Below are 16481 nucleotides of genomic sequence, written 5' to 3'. Positions count from 1 at the left end.
GGGTACTTGTGGTTTATTAAGGAAGGAACCTGTAAGGGAGGGAGGGAAGCGGATAGGCAGGGAACGGAACAAGGATGTGGTCTCAGGTGAAGTCTTGCGAGGTGGCTGGTCTTTCGTTCCTGTCCCTTGGTACCAGCTGGTCATTGGCTGTGAGTTACTCTGTGGGTGAGGTGACTCCTGACACAGTTCTCAGGAGAAGGAGAAACAGTAGGCCATTAGAAGCCAACAACTGAAGCATCTGGGGGGGATGGGCGTGCTGGCCCCATAAAGGACCCAAGAGGTTCCCAGAAGCACTCACACTTCTTGCCTGCCTAATGAACCAAGCTCTAGGGCATTCTGTAACATTCACTTCTCAGGCTTGTTTTGGATAATTCTCCATCTTGCTGCGACCAGTATGTTGAACAAACCTTACCTGTGGCATGATCAAAACACACTTTTATTTTTGCCTTCCAATGTCCCTTTTAAAATGTATTCAGTGGAGAGACTTTTCCCCACCACTAGGTGAAAACCCATCCCCATTACTTTTCTGCTCACTCTCTAGAAACAGACAGTGCTATGGTCACTTTAGGTCACAAACACAATATCAATTTAGCAAACAGAATGTCCAGTCAAGCTACTAATCAAAACTCCCAGCCTGATTTGGGTTAAGACCTTCTCCCCTGGCCCCGCCTGGTACTGCTTCAGGCTGGCAGCCCCACTGCTGCCCTGGAGAAGGTAGCGGGGGTAGCGCCTCTCCTTATCCTCCCCTCTCCCACACATGGGGCCAAGGGGGCTGGGTAGAGACGGGGAAAGGAGAGGAGGGTCTCACTTGACCTGCTGCCATCCTGGCTGGCTCTGAGCTCTCTGTGCCCAGCAGACATTTAAAGCTGCCCCTTTCTGTCATGGGACGCTGTTGCGGGCTCATGGAAATGGCCATTGTGCCAGCCCTTCTCACTCTTGACCTTGATGGACGCAAGGGGGTCTCTTCCTGGGAGTCCCTAGCAACTCCTTCCTCAGCCCGTAGGCATCTAACATCGAATTCTAGCTTCTTGCTGAAGGTCCTATGGGACAGGGCCCAAGATGGCCCCTTACATGTGCTCTCTGCCCATGCTGGTCCATGGGAAATACTCAAGCAGACTTTGCCCTGAAGCACCTGGGTGTGTGGCCTGACCTCAGCACACCCACACTCTCCGGCTTCTTCACCAGTGCAGCTGGGCAGCCCATCTCTCCCAGCCTCTAGATGTCGCTGCTCACATCAGACCACAAGGCCCCCACAGGGGTCACATGTTAGCCTCTCCAAATAGTCACCTCCTCCAGAAGAGCACCCATTACCCCGTTCTACCCTTCCCCAAAGATGGCCACCAAAGGAGTCCATGCTCCTCTTCCCATCATAGGAAAATGTGGGTGAAAGTGGAAGTAATCATACATATAGGGGGTCTGAGTGACCACGGCCAAATTTTATCAGTTGTGAACTTTGGACTGTTCTCTTGAAAAGTGATCACTGGCTGTCACGGCAGAACCTTCTAGAAACATTGTACAAGTCACATCCACCTCCCTGAGCCTCAGCTTTCTCATATCTTCGTGGAGGTGACAATACCTACCTAACTGGCTTGTTGTGAAGGCTGAGTGATGTGAATCTCCAAAGCGCTGCCGGATCTGACTCTGGGTCCACAATCACGGACCAGCAACTCCATCTTCGAGTGACTGTTTCTATGTGATTTTGCCTCCCTGGGTCTCAGTTTTCTCACCTGTCAAATGTTACTTGTGAGAGCCCCTATCCAATAGAGTCTTTGCGAGGTTAGTTGGGTGAATACTTGTGAAGTGCTTAGCACAGTGCCTGGTATTTGGTAAGAACTCGGTCCTTCTGGGTGTAAATAATACAGTGAGGCTGAACTGGGCAGGCTCTTCGGGTGGTACTGGTGGGGCAGGGGGTGTGATGTCTCCACCCCTCCTGGTCCCCTCACCATTCCAGGCCCTGTTTGGGAAGTGCTTCAGCCCGGTTGCCTATGCCTCCAAGCAGTCATGCTGACTCAGGTTAGAAAATCAATGTGTGACCAGAAAAACACAGCTGGGCTCTCACCTCTTCTGGGAAATCCACACAGCCAGCCCACAGCACGTCTTTATTTCAAGTCAGAGAGGTGACCAGCTCTATTCTGGGTCCTGATTCCGAGGCTCTTATGAGCAAAAAGCTTGGCACACAGAGAAACAGAAGTCTCTGGCTCACGGGGTCCACGGATCATGAGCTTTGCACGACTCCCTGATGGGGTCAGGCATATCTGGCCCCTGCCAAGCCCCTGACTTCTCCCAGCCCTGGTCTGAATAATTCTCAAGCCAAGTCAGGCTCTGGATGGCTGGTTGGGCAACCCATGACCTCAGACTGGGTCAGATCCATCAGGTGAACATCCGGTTAAGAGCAGGGAACATTTCGTCCTTCAGATTCACAGGGCCAAAGAGTACGAACCCTCCCCATCCACGATTCAAACCCGTGACACGGCCATTTACTTTGGGCAGGTTCCTTCACGCCTCTGAGTTCTCATCTGTCAAATGCAGGCTAACGAGCATCTGCACCTTCTAGGACTGTTGTGAGATTCAGGTAATGAGTGTCAAGGGATGGCACAGACATTGGCAGGCACTCAGTAAGGGGGGTGGAGGGTTATTATCACAAACGGGGGCACTGGGCACCAAATAGAAAACAGTAAGAGCCACTGGGGAGCCAGACTGCCTGGGTTCAAAACCAGGCTACTCTCACCTTCTGTGTGGCCATGGAAAACCTTTCTGAGTCTCAGTTTTCATCTCTGTAAAATGGGAATAATAACAATAGGGTTATGAGGAGTCAGTTAGATTAGATATACTGGGAACAGTTCCTGGCACATAATAATCACTTAATAAGCATGAACTACTTTTGATTAGTCACACAAGTTAGTCATGGCACTGGAATCACACCGGTGAGGGTGTCTGACAGGATTAACAGGGACCGGAACTCATACTTAGTGAGTACCTACTAGGTAGCCGGTGCTCCCAGAAGCCACATATTCATACATGTGTATATGTACACACATCCACAAACACACAGTGAGGTAGGTGCTACGTTTTCATGTTTTAAAACCTTTATGTTGTAAAACAAACTACAGACGCAGAAAATCATACAAATTAAAATTGTAGCTTAGTGAGTTATCTCAAGGGAAACACCCTTGTACGGACCACCCGGTCACAACATAGAACCTTGCAGCCACCCCAGAGGCCCCTCCATGTACCCCATCCCAGTCATAGCCCCTCCCCCCAAAAGTAACCACTGACCTGACTTTTATAGTAATTTTATCCTTGCATTTAAAAAAATTTTATTTATTTAACTTTGGCTGCATTGGGTCCTCGTTGCTTTCGCTAGTCGCCGCGAGCGGGGGCTACTCTTCGTTGCAGTGCGCGGGATTCTCATTGCGGTGGCTTTTCTTGTTGCGGAGCACGGGCTCTAGGCGCGCGGGCTTCAGTAGTTGTGGCTCGGGGGCTGTAGAGCACAGGCTCAGTAGTTGCGGCTCAAGGGCTTAGCTGCTCTGCGGTGTGTGGGATCTTCCTGGACCAGGGCTCGAACCCGTGTCTCCTGCAGTGGCAGGCAGATTCCTAACCACTGCGCCACCAAGGAAGTCCCTATCCTTGCCTTTCTAAATCATTTAATCATCCAAGTGTGCATCCCTAGACATTAAAGTTTAGTTTTGCCCATTTTTTAAAAATTTGATATGTTTTTAGGCCTCTTTTAATCCAAAGTTTCCCTCTATATCTCTTTCTTTCCCTTCCAGTTTATCTGTTGAAGAACTGAGGCTAATTGACCTGGAGAGTTTCTCAAAGTCTGGATTTTGTCAATTGCATCCTCATACTACAGCTCAGCATGGCCCTTTGACCTCTTCATTTCCTGCAAATTAGCAGCTGGATCAGACCTAGGTTCCATCCTGTTGGCATGATTTTAGGCAGTTCTGTGTTCTTTTATCGAGAAGCACATAGATGGCTGGAGTTTCGCTCTTTTCTTGATGTTAGCTGCTATTGTGTACAATGGCTAAGATATATTAATACATTGCAGGTTGCAAAATGACAATATTGCATCATTTTTTTCCTGTATTAGTGGTAATAAATTCATAAGAAGATGCTTTTCTTAATCTATGACTTGGTTACCCGTGGTAGAGTTCTCATAGGAAAAGCAAGGCCACCCTCAGAAGGTAAGCAATTAGTGTTTTTGCCAAATATTATTATGAACTTAGGGACTGAAACATACTTGATGAGTTTCAATCACTTGCAGTTATTGTCTTTGTTGCAGCTGAAATTGTCCCATCTTCAGGTTGGTTTCTGAGTCCTTTGGATGTGACCCTAGGGCCTTTGATAGCTTCCTTGTTGTCTGATATGACAAGATAGTCCAGGCTTATCTTGTATATTTCCTGCTGCTGATCTGGAATCAGCAGTTTCTCCAGGATGTCCTTTTATTTTTTTAAATAGAAAATGGCATTTCAATAGTCATTGTTTCTATGCCTTTCTAGTGGATAGAACTAGGTATTTTATATCTATAAATATTTATATATAAATACATATGTACATAAAATATACCTACATATGTATATGTATACAAATATACATATATTATATATGTATACACATACAAAAATATATGTATACATTTATACATACATATGTATATTTTATGTATGTATATATATTTATATGTATGTGTGTATATACATACATAGTATGCATTTTTTTTTTAAAGTCACCTCTTGAACTCATACTGATTTTTCCAATGCAAATACAGCATTACAGGGCTTTTAATTAACCTCTTCTATATTACATCTGTATGTCCTTTCCCTCCACACTTAGCATATTTGATTTTCAAGGACACAGGAGATGATAAAATTGAAAGATTCTATAATTACTGATTTGCTTTAGCCCACTTTACACATACAACAGTCTTAGAATAACTATAGTAAAACTACCACTGTCAATTAGAATATTGAAAATGGATACAAAAATTTTGATACACCATTCCCATTCTCTGCCACTCTGAGGGACTGTACTACAGCTACATTGTTAGAGCATATAGGCATTACATGCTTTATTGTCTCTCTTTTTACCATCATTTAGCTTTAGTTCTACCAGTAGATATATATTGAATGCTTAACCATTCCTGAAGCTCACTCCCTAGTAGACTCTTCAGAAAGGGCTCATGGAGAAAGTACTCCCTGAGTGCTTTCAGGTTGATAATAGTTCTTTACAGAAAGTCAGTTTTGCTGGATATAAAATCTTTGACTCATACTTTCTTTCTCTGAGTATCTTAAATATATTACACCCTTTGTTTCCGGCAGAAAGCACTGCTGATGAAGAGTCTCATTATAACCTCATAATAAAATCTTCTTGTCTAGATGCCCAAGATGCCTAAAGAATTTTTCTTGGTTACATGGCAGTGACTGCAGCAAAGCGAGAGCCTCGGAGACGCCGCTGCCGCCAGCACAGCCGGAGACCTGAGCTGACACTGGGGGCTGTCCGTGGGCCCCGCACTCCCTAGATGAGTCGGAGAAGTCCCGTTGTATCAGAGTAAGATGGACGGTAGCTTTGATTGTGATAGTGGCAAGCTGGAGCCACCTGATCACTAACAAAAGACATCTGTTAACCTACAGCCACCTGGGCTTCCTGCTGAAATATACAGCAACAAAGGAAGAAAAGAAGCAAAACGGAAACAGTGCTTACCAGCACCTTAGAAAGACGCTGCTCAGGACCAGTCCAACACTGAATGTATCTACACTGTGAGGGGAATGTTTAAAGAAGCCTGTTGTGTGCAGATTTATTCACATTTTAGTTAAATGTTAAATCCTTCAGCACAGTAAATCTGAGTGCATAGTATGTCATTTCATTCCGTTTGAGTTTCTTGAGTGTTTTCTTTAAATTCCTGCAGAGTTGCTGCCCCTTTCTTGAACTATGAGTCCTGCAATCTTTTTCATTCTCAGTATGAGTAGAGCTTTTTGAGCTTTAAATCTAAGGGGAACTCAACAGGCCTGGTTGGCATATGCAATGAAACCATCTTGCTGTGGAAGCAAAATTAATTTTTTTCTACCTTTTTGAAAGATCTTTCCTTTTGATGCCAGTTTTCATCCTTATTTATACAAGTTCAACAATTCAGAAGGAGAAGGCAATAGTAAGGGTTTCAAAATGGCAGAGAAATTTGAAAGTCTCATGAACATTCATGGTTTTGATCTGGGCTCTAGGTATATGGACTTAAAACCATTGGGTTGTGGAGGCAATGGCTTGGTTTTTTCTGCTGTAGACAATGACTGTGACAAAAGAGTAGCCATCAAGAAAATTGTCCTTACTGATCCCCAGAGTGTCAAACATGCTCTACGTGAAATCAAAATTATTGGAAGACTTGACCATGATAACATTGTGAAGGTGTTTGAAATTCTTGGTCCTAGTGGAAGCCAGTTAACAGATGATGTGGGGTCTTACCGAACTGAACAGTGTTTACATTGTTCAGGAGTACATGGAGACAGACTTGGCTAATGTGCTGGAGCAGGGCCCGTTACTGGAAGAGCATGCCAGGCTTTTCATGTATCAGCTGCTACGTGGGCTCAAATATATTCACTCAGCAAACATACTGCACAGAGATCTCAAACCAGCTAATCTTTTCATTAATACTGAAGACTTGGTGCTGAAGATAGGCGGATAGGTGACTTTGGTCTTGCACAGATCATGGATCCCCATTATTCCCATAAGGGTCATCTTTCTGAAGGACTGGTTACTAAATGGTACAGATCTCCAGGTCTTTTACTTTCTCCTCATAATTATACTAAAGCCATTGACATGTGGGCTGCAGGCTGCATCTTTGCTGAAATACTGACTGGTAAAACTCTCTTTGCAGGTGCCCATGAACTTGAACAGATGCAGCTGATTTTAGAATCTATTCCTGTCGTACATGAGGAAGGTCGTCAGGAGCTGCTCAGCGTAATTCCAGTTTACATTAGAAATGACATGACTGAGCCACACAAACCTTTAACTCAGCTGCTTCCGGGAATTAGTCGAGAAGCACTGGATTTCCTGGGACAAACTTTGACATTTAGCCCCATGGATCGGTTGACAGCAGAAGAAGCGCTTTCCCATCCTTACATGAGCATTTATTCTTTTCCAATGGATATGCCAATTTCAAGTCATCCTTTTCATATTGAAGATGAAGTAGATGATATTTTGCTTATGGATGAAACTCATAGTCACATTTATAACTGGGAAAGGTACCATGATTGTCAATTTTCAGACCATGATTGGCCTATACATAACAATTTTGATATTGATGAAGTTCAGCTTGACCCAAGAGCTCTGTGCCATGTCACTGATGAAGAAGAAGTACGAGTCGATCCTTGAAAATATTTGGATGGAGATCGTGAAAAGTATTTGAAGGATCCTGCTTTTGACACCAGTTACTCTACTGAGCCTTGTTGGCAATACTCAGATCATCATGAAAACAAATATTGTGATCTGGAGTGTAGCCATACTTGTAACTACAAAACGAGGTCATCATCATATTTAGATAACTTAGATTGGAGAGAGAGTGAAGTTAATCATTACTGTGAACCCAAGCTTATTATAGATCTTTCCAATTGGAAAGAACAAAGCAAAGAAAAATCTGATAAGAAAGGCAAGTCAAAATGTGAAAGGAATGGATTGGTTAAAGCCCAGATAGCTCTAGAGGAAGCATCACAGCAACTGGCTGAAAAAGAAAGGGAAAAGAATCAGGGATTTGACTTTGATTCCTTTATTGCAGGAACTATTCAACTTAGTTCACAACATGAGCCTACTGATGTTGTTGACAAATTAAATGACTTGAATAGCTCAGTGTCCCAACGAGAATTGAAAAGTTTGATATCAAAGTCAGTAAGCCGAGAAAAGCAGGAGAAAGTAATGGCCAATTTGGCTCAATTAGAAGCCTTGTACCAGTCTTCTTGGGATAGCCAGTTTGTGGGTGGTGGGGAGGTCTGTTTTCTCATAAATCAGTTTTGTTGTGAGGTAAGGAAGGATGAGCAAATTGAAAAGGAAAACACTTACACCAGTTACCTGGACAAGTTCTTTAGCAGGAAAGGGGATACTGAAATGCTAGAAACTGAGCCGGTAGAGGATGGGAAGCTTGGGGAGAGAGGAAATGAGGAAGGATTTCTGAACAACAGTGGGGAGTTCCTCTTTAACAAGCCGCTTGAATCCATAGGCATCCCACAGTTTCACAGTCCAGTTGGGTCACCACTTAAGTCAATACAGGCCACATTAACACCTTCTGCTATGAAATCTTCCCCTCAGATTCCTCATAAAACATACAGCAGCATTCTGAAACATCTGAACTAAAACACTCAGCAGACATTTCTTTTTGTATTCTTCATGAAATGTGTTTTGTCTTCTTTATTACTAGTGCTTAAGTCATTTTTTTACTTGAATCAGATGGTGTCATTTAGAAAGGATTTTTTTCTTGGTTTTTAGAATCCAGACTTTTTTCCTACATGTGAGATGGTTTTCATTTTAACTGGCATGTCGTTTGCACACAAAAATAAAGAATAGTGCAAAATAATGCAATGCAGGAGGAGACAAAAGAAATGCACTAAGACAAGTAAAAAACATTCTCTCATAGAACAATGATCTGTTTTACAGGAAACAAAAATCTTGCCTTGAAATTTACACAGTGAGACTGTACATAATTGCATGAAAATATCTATTTTTTTCCCAAAACATTTTTCATTCATGAGTATTTTCAAGTTTTTCATACTGTACACATTTCTTAAAAACACATGATACCAGCAGCAACTGAAAATGAATGCCAAATTTGGTACACATGTGTTATCTACCTCAAGGTAACAAAAGTATGTGGCAAAACATATATCACCCATAGTGCTTCACAGTATGCACTTCTGTTTAGCCAACATTTATTGTAGTAAACTATTCTTAATAAGACTCACTCACCATTTATAAATGTTCTGGTATGTATTCTTTATAGTGAAGTGTTACTACATCACATCTTATTTATTTTAGCAAATCAGTATATTTTCTGTATTTAATTATAAAAATTAACAGTTTTTGAAATTTATTTGCAAATACACTTTTTCCATTTGGCACTATGGTTTGTTGCCTACTTAGCTGAATATATAATGTCAGTTTATCCTAAGGCTGTCCATGTACTTAATTTACTTAAGTATTCATTTTAACTAAAGTACTCACTGCGTATAGGAATTTGTACTTCGGAGGTGCTTGATCTGTCTACAAAGAAAAATTAGGAATTACTTTATTATAAAACGCTCCTAGAAGTCTTAATTGTGTTTATTAAAAAAAAAAACAAACTGTAATGTTAGACCTATGAGCATGGAAGTAATTAAGGTACATCATTATTGTAGTTTAAAAGTTGTACATGAGGGACTTCCCTGGTGGCGCAGTGGTTAAGAATCCGCCTGCCAATGCAGGGGACACGGGTTCAAGCCCTGGTCCAGGAAGATCCCACATGCCGCAGAGCAACTAAGCCCATGTTCCACAACTATTGAGCCTGTGCTCTACAGCCTGCGAGCCACAACTACTGAGCCCACGTGCTGCAACTACTGAAGCTCGGATGCCTAGAGCCCGTGCTCTGCAACAACAGAAGCCACCGCAGTGAGAAGCCCGAGCACCGCAAAGAAGAGTAGCCCCCGCTCGCCACAACTAGAGAAAGACCGCACTCAGCAACAAAGATCCAACGCAGCCAAAAATAAATAAAAATAAAAATAAATAAATTTATGAAAAAAGAAGAAGTAGGCACGCATTAAATACTAATATGGAATGATCACCATGATGTTTTTTAAAAAAAAAAGTACATAAGACATATTTTGTTTTTACTGTATGTTTTTACTGAATGATCTATTCCCCATCCCAAGGCAAGCATGAATAAAATTAGGTTAAATGTAAAAAAAAAAAAATTTTTTTTCTTTTCTCTTTAAAAACTAGTCGTTTTTGGGCTTCCCTGGTGGCGCAGTGGTCGGGAGTCTGCCTGCCAATGCAGAGGACACGGGTTTGAGCCCTGGTCTGGGAAGGTCCCACATGCCACGGAGCAACTAAGCCCGTGAGCCACAACTACTGAGCTTGCGTGTCTGGAGCTCGTGCTCCGCAACGGGAGAGGCCACGACAGTGAGAGGCCCGCGCACCGCGATGAAGAGAGGACCCCGCTCGCCACAACTGGAGAAAGCCCTCGCACAGAAACGAAGACCCAACACAGCCAAAAATAAATAAATAAATAAATAAATTTATTTTAAAAAAAAAACTAGTCGTTTTACCAAACTATGTCGTCTTTTTAAATTCAATTAATTAATTTATTTATTTTTTGGCTGTGTTGGGTCTTCACTGCTGTGCACGGGCTTTCTCTAGTTGTGGCGAGTGGAGGCTACTCTTCATTGCGGTGCGCGGGCTCAGTAGCTGTGGCTCGCGGGCTCTAGAGCGCAGGCTTAGTAGTTGTGGCACATGGGCTTAGTTGCTCCGTGGCATGTGGGGTCTTCCTGGACCAGGGCTCGAACCCGTGTCCCCTGCACTGGCGGGTGGATTCTTAACCATTGCGCCACCAGGAAAGTCTCTAAACTATGTCTTGATATTGGTCATTCTGGGTCGTTGATGTATTCCCTTGCTTTGATTTTTTTTTTTTGTTCCCTTCAGTGACTCCTGTTATTCATATGTTGGATTCTCATTGCCTATCTTTAATATATGTCACTTCCTCTCAAATTCTTTTGTTTTTAATTTTCATTTTTACAAATTGCCCCCTTTTTCCTATTTATCTCAAAACACTACTTGCTGATTTTATTTTTGCCCTTATGTTCCATTTAGTTTAGTTTTCATTTTTTAAAATAGTTTTTCTTTTATTTTTAGTTCTTGCACAAGATATCACCCCTTTTCTGAATTTTTATAATTCTGATTTATGTTGTTCTTTTTTGTCCTATCATTTTGTGAATATCTTTTAGCCTGTTTTAACCTTTTTTTAAAAAATGTCTTTTTGGAATGCTTTCACTGTCTGTAGGGATGTTATTTTCCTCTTTATTCTCTCTCCCTCTGTCTCTCTCATTCATAGTAAATTTTGTATTCCCAGGATTTGACTTTGATACTTTTCCATTGCTTGTTTTAATGTGAGATTGGTTTTTCTGAACACTGAGAAGGAGGCTTGGTTAAGATAGCTTTTCTGTCTTCACAGAGCTCTCCTTTCTGTCGTTTCTGCATATTGTTAAAAAAAAAACCCAGGGCTTTCCTGATGGCGCAGTGGTTGCGAGTCTGCCTGCTGATGCAGGGGACACGGGTTCAAGCCCTGGTCTGGGAGGATCCCACATGCCGTGGAGCAACTGGGCTCGTGAGCCACAATTACTGAGCTTGCGCATCTGGAGCCTGTGCTCCGCAACAAGAGAGGCCACGATAATGAGAGGCCCGCGCACCGTGATGAAGAGTGGCCCCCACTTGCCGCAACTAGAGAAAGCCCTCGCACAAAAACGAAGACCCAACACAGCCATAAATAAATAAATAAATTAATTAAATAAACCCAAAGTTTAAAAAAAAAAAAAGTAAGCTGAAATATTAAAAAAAAAAAAAAAAACCCAAAACTATGGCCTGTTCTCTGAGGTTTTTCTGGCTCTGTTCCCCGTCCTCACTTTCTTTTTTTTTTTATTTTATTTTGTACTGGGATGTAGTTGATTAACAATGTTGTGTTAGTTTCAGGTGTACAGAACAGTGATTCAGTTATATATTCATATACATGTATCTGTTCTTTTTCAAATTCTTTTCCCATTTAGGTTGTTACATAATATTGAGCAGAGTTCCCTGTGTTGTACAGTAGGTCCTTGTTAGTTACCCATTTTAAATATAGCCATGTGTACATGTCAATCCCAAGCTCCCTAACTGTCCCTCCCCTCCACCCTTCCCCCTGCCCCCACTTTCATCTAGCCCTTCTCTTTCTTTCATGTCTGCTTTCCCTATTCTGCTCAGTTTTGATTCCCTTCCCTATAGTTTCTCCTCAGCACAGGACCTGCCCTGGAAGACTTGGTGGTTATTTCAAGAATTCAAAGGAGTTAAACTCCATTAGCCCTTAGGCCTTATGGCAGGGCCCTTGCCCTCACCCATGATAGGAGCTGGCACAATCCTTTCCAGTGTCAGCTGCTGTTCTCAGATTGCCCCGCCATGCTTTCCCATGAATATATGTTGCAATCTGGGGTTTCTCCAGTTCTCAGGTCTGTCAGACACCTTGTTGCTTGCTGTTTATTTCTCCTTCACAGTGGCCCCAGTGGCACGTGGGCCTCATAGCTATTGCTGATTTGTCCTCACTCACTTGTGTTTTGGAGCTCATGAAGATACCTGGTCACCTCGTTTTGTTGTAAGTGTGTGTATGGAATTTTCTGTTCTATTTCGAATCTTCTGTTTCTATGTGGGGATTTGGGAGGAATCAAACCTATGTTGGGCATCACTGCCTTCATCTTACCAGAATTCCCAACTGCTATCATTTTTACAGATGAGGAAACTGAGCCCAAGGGTGATTTGCCCAACATCACACAGCTAGTGGCAGAGGATAAATGTGTGTGAGTCTGCTGTCCTGCATGGTACAGAGAAGATGCTTAATGTACACTACTCTTCCCTGTCTCCTTCCCTTCCTCCCTGTCAGTGTCCCTTCAGGATACCGTTACTGAAAATTAAATGAGATTAACCAGGTAAAGAGCTCATCACACTGCCAATGAAAATGTGTTCAACAAATAGTAGCTGTCAGTATAGAATTTATGGTTGAAGGAACCAAGGGTTAGAGAGGTAAATAACTGCTCCAAGGTTACACAGCTGGTGAGTGACACATAAAGGATTTAGACTCAGGTCTGCCTGACCAAAAGCCAGCTTGCTTCCTCCTATACCAGTGATCCATAACTGGGGGCAATTTTGTCCCCCAGGGCATATTTTGCAATGTCTAGAGACATTTTTTGCTTTTCACCACTGTGAGTGTGGGGTGCTGTCATCTAGTGAGTAGAGGCCAGGGATGCCATTAAACACCCTACAATGTACAGAATGGCATAATCCACTCCCAACAAGACTTGTCCAGCCCCAAATGTCAATAGTGCCAAGGTTGAGAAACTATGTCCTATACCATGGTGCTATCCCAAATAAGCCTCACCTTAGAATCAATATTGAAGCTAGTTCTAGATTGTCTGAGCTCAGAATCGCACGCCTTGAAAACAGACAGCTCAGGCTCCTCCAGCACATAGCCAATGTCCAGCTTTTTCCTTCAGAGACTGGGTGAAGCTAGGAGGGTAAGGTGTTTAGAGCCCTCCAAACCAAGACGCTTCTGCTCTTGAGTGGTACGGTCATCACCAGTCAACAGACACTTCATGAGTCGATGTACCAGAATTCTGCATATGCCATCCCACTGAATTCTCCCAAGGACCCCCTACACAAGGGACACTACCTCTCATTTTACACATGAAGAAATGGACCTTTTCAAGGAGTGGTTCAAAGTCTGTTACTTCTGAATGGCCAAGGCAGAAACTTAGAAGACAGAAGTTCAAATCCCAACTCAACCACGGACTCATCATGTGACCATAGGCAAATTCTTCCCCTTCTCTGAGCCTCTTTCCCAACATGTAAAAATAAAGAGGCAGGTCTACATTTACTCTAAGACAAAGTAAAATTGAGGGCTATAGTTTCATACAAACGTGGGCTCAGATCCTGCTCTTTCACTGAATATCTTGAGCCCCCGGGCAAGTGACTTTCCCTTTCCAGGTTTCAGTTTCCTCATCTGTAAATTAGATAATCCTAGCTTGCTGTTCACAGAGTTGTAGTAAGATGTAATTGAAATCATACAAGCAAACTATTTAGCACAGTACCTGGAGTATGTAATTCCTCAAAAAATGAAAATTCTTTTTGTTGTCATTGTTGTTCATCTGAGACTCTTCCAATCCTGAGATAATTGGTTTTATAAGGTGTAACACCAGGAGGAACCAAACATAATGACCCTCAAGGATGGGACAGGGACTTCTGGGAAATCTCCAGATCCCTTCTCAGCCCTCACCTGACTTTGAGACCAGGACCTGCACTCCTCTCCCCCTGCTGGCAGTACGTGGGATTGCAACCTGGACTCTGGCTACCACCGGGGGGGGGGGGGGGGGGTGGGTTGAAGGTCTGGCTGAGGAGAGGGGTTTATCCCAAATGCCTAGGACGACATGGTTTGGACAGGATCATCCCTTGCCTTTTGCCACAAGAGCTGCCATTTTTAAAAACACTCACTGTTTGCCTGGCATGGGGCAAGGTGTTTCCTCTTAAAAACTTATTTAATCAGCTTTTTGCCCATGAAGAACTAGAATCTTTGGAAGTTTGAATGATTTGGCCAAGGTCACACAGCTGGGAATAGGGATGCCAGATTGTGGTAGGCTGAATATTGGCCCCCCAAAGATGTCCTTGTCCTAATCTCTGGAACTTGTGCATATCTTACCTGATATGGTAAAAGGAACTTTGCAGATGTGATTAGGTTAAGGATCTTGAGATGGGAGACATTATATCTATAGTCAACAATAACGTACTGTACACTTAAAAATTGGTTAAGGGACTTCCCTGGTGGCGCAGTGGTTGGGAGTCCACCTGCCAATGCAGGAGACGTGGGTTTGATCCCTGGTCCGGGAAGATCCCACATGCCGTGGAGCAACTAAGCCCGTGCACCACAACTACTGAAGCCTGCGCACCTAGAGCCCGTGTTCCGCAACAAGAGAAGCCACCGCAATGAGAAGCCCGCGCACTGCAAGGAAGAGCAGCCCCCGCTCGCCACAACTAGAGAAAGCCCGTGCGCAGCAACGAAGACCCAATGCAGCCAAAAATAAATAAATAAATTTATAAAAAAAAAATTGGTTAAGAGGGTAGATCACATGTTAAATACTTTTACCACAAGAAACAATTTTAAGAAATATTTTTAAAGAGGGAGGCAGGAAGATCAGAGTCAGCAGTAGATATGACACTAGAAGTAAGAGGTTAAAGCAATTCGAGGACGGGACCATGATTTATGGAATGCAAGTGGCCTCTGGAAGCTAAAAAGGCAAGGAAATGCATTCCCCCCCCCCCTCATTTAAGTCCCCAGAGAGAATGCATCCTTGCCAGCACCTTGACTTTGGACTTCTGACCTGCAGAACTATAAAATAAATTTGTGTTGTTTCAAGCCACTAAGTTTGTAATAATTTATTACAGCAGCAATATGAAATTAATACATAGATTTAGGAAAAAAATCAAACAAAAACACAGGATGCCCAAGAATTCCCTGGTGGTCCAGTGGTTAGGACTCCGTGCTCTCATTGCCGAGGGCCCAAGTTCAATCCCTGGTTGGGGAACTAAAATCCCACAAGCTGCGTGGCGTGGCCAAAAAAATTTTTTTAATTAAAAAACCCAAAAGAACCACAGGATGCCCAGTTAAATTTGAATTTCTGATAGACAACAATTTTTTGGTATAAGTACATCCCAAAAGTTGCATACTTAAAAAGAAATGATTGTTTGTATGAAATTCAAATTTAACTGAGTCTTCTGTACTTTATCCTAGAAGTGATAGAGCCAGAGCAGGATCCTCCACCCCTAACCCCCAGCCCATCTAACATCTGGCAGAAACTGCCATGTTCTTCTGGCCCACCTATGTCAGTTCCCATCTCCCTGCAACTCCTCTTGCCCCAAGAGTAGGGAAAGGAACAGATTATTTAAGGTCATCTCCTGGATACTCCTTTGGGCTGTTGAGTCCTCCTGGACCACACAATTTCTCTCTAGAAATGGTTTAGTGTCTTTACCAAGACATTAGTATTACTCTGCTTGAAAGAGGGGCCTCAAGATTGTCTCAAAGTTGTAGCTGCACAAAATATATGGGTGGGGCGGGGCGGGGCGGGGGTTGTGCTGGGGATTTTAATGGACTGGAGGCGGGTGCTAGTAAAGCCTTTTTCAAACCACCACTTTCTGAAAAGGACTTCATGAACCCCAAAGCAGGAAACAATTATTGAATCAATATTCCAGAGCAAGAATCATGTTACACATGAGGAAACTGAGGCCCAAGGAGGAAGGGGGACTTGCTCAAAGTCACTTGGCTAAAGACAGACAGACAGACGTCCCCTGAATTGGAATCTTACCCTTTGGAGCAGCCAGTCCTGGTGGCAGCTCTGGTGGGGAGAATCCTGGAATGCTAATCCCGAGGTCTAGGTTTGAAACTCTATACTTCATTGATTGCGTTTCCCTTTCATAAAATAGTAGGATTCCATTTGAGGATTTAATGAGATGATGGATGTAAAACACCAGGTAAATAGTTAATATGTTCTCGGAAAACGGCAGTTTCTTCCCTTCCTTCTCCGGGCCTCAGCTTCCTCATCTATACCAGCTCAACCTGGTTGTGCTCCCTGGGCCTCCCAGCCACTCTCTTCCCAGGCTCAGGTCCCACTGCGCCGTCCTGGCCGCCAGGTGGGGACCGAAAGCAGGCAATTCGAGGAGATGTCGCACATGCGCACTCGCGGGCG

At 43.2% G+C, this 16481-nt stretch overlaps 1 long non-coding RNA gene and 1 pseudogene across 3 annotated transcripts in view; one reads left to right on the top strand and one right to left on the bottom strand.

Moving 5' to 3' along the window:
- The window catches only part of LOC309645385, a 43460-nt gene extending 27000 nt beyond the window's left edge, over nt 1-16460 (bottom strand). Inside the window, exons 1-3 of one of the 2 annotated variants that reach the window (XR_014254851.1) lie at nt 16101-16460; nt 9199-9237; nt 2729-2774 (exon numbers count right to left, since the gene is read on the bottom strand). This is a non-coding gene — a long non-coding RNA (uncharacterized lncRNA). The remainder of the gene's footprint in view (nt 1-2728; nt 2775-9198; nt 9238-16100) is intronic. The other variant, XR_014254852.1, reaches the window with a different exon arrangement.
- On the top strand, nt 4478-9949 carry LOC309645293 (mitogen-activated protein kinase 6 pseudogene; annotated as a pseudogene). The gene has a single exon. The product of its transcript is annotated as a mitogen-activated protein kinase 6 pseudogene (transcript).
- Nucleotides 16461-16481: the final 21 nt, after the last annotated feature.

The sequence above is a fragment of the Balaenoptera physalus genome (assembly GCF_965194825.1).
Source record: "Balaenoptera physalus genome assembly, chromosome: 16".
NCBI classification, from domain to species: Eukaryota; Metazoa; Chordata; class Mammalia; order Artiodactyla; family Balaenopteridae; genus Balaenoptera; species Balaenoptera physalus.
The sequence above is the reverse complement of the archived record's forward strand: the minus strand, read 5'-3'. Positions and strand labels throughout refer to the sequence as shown.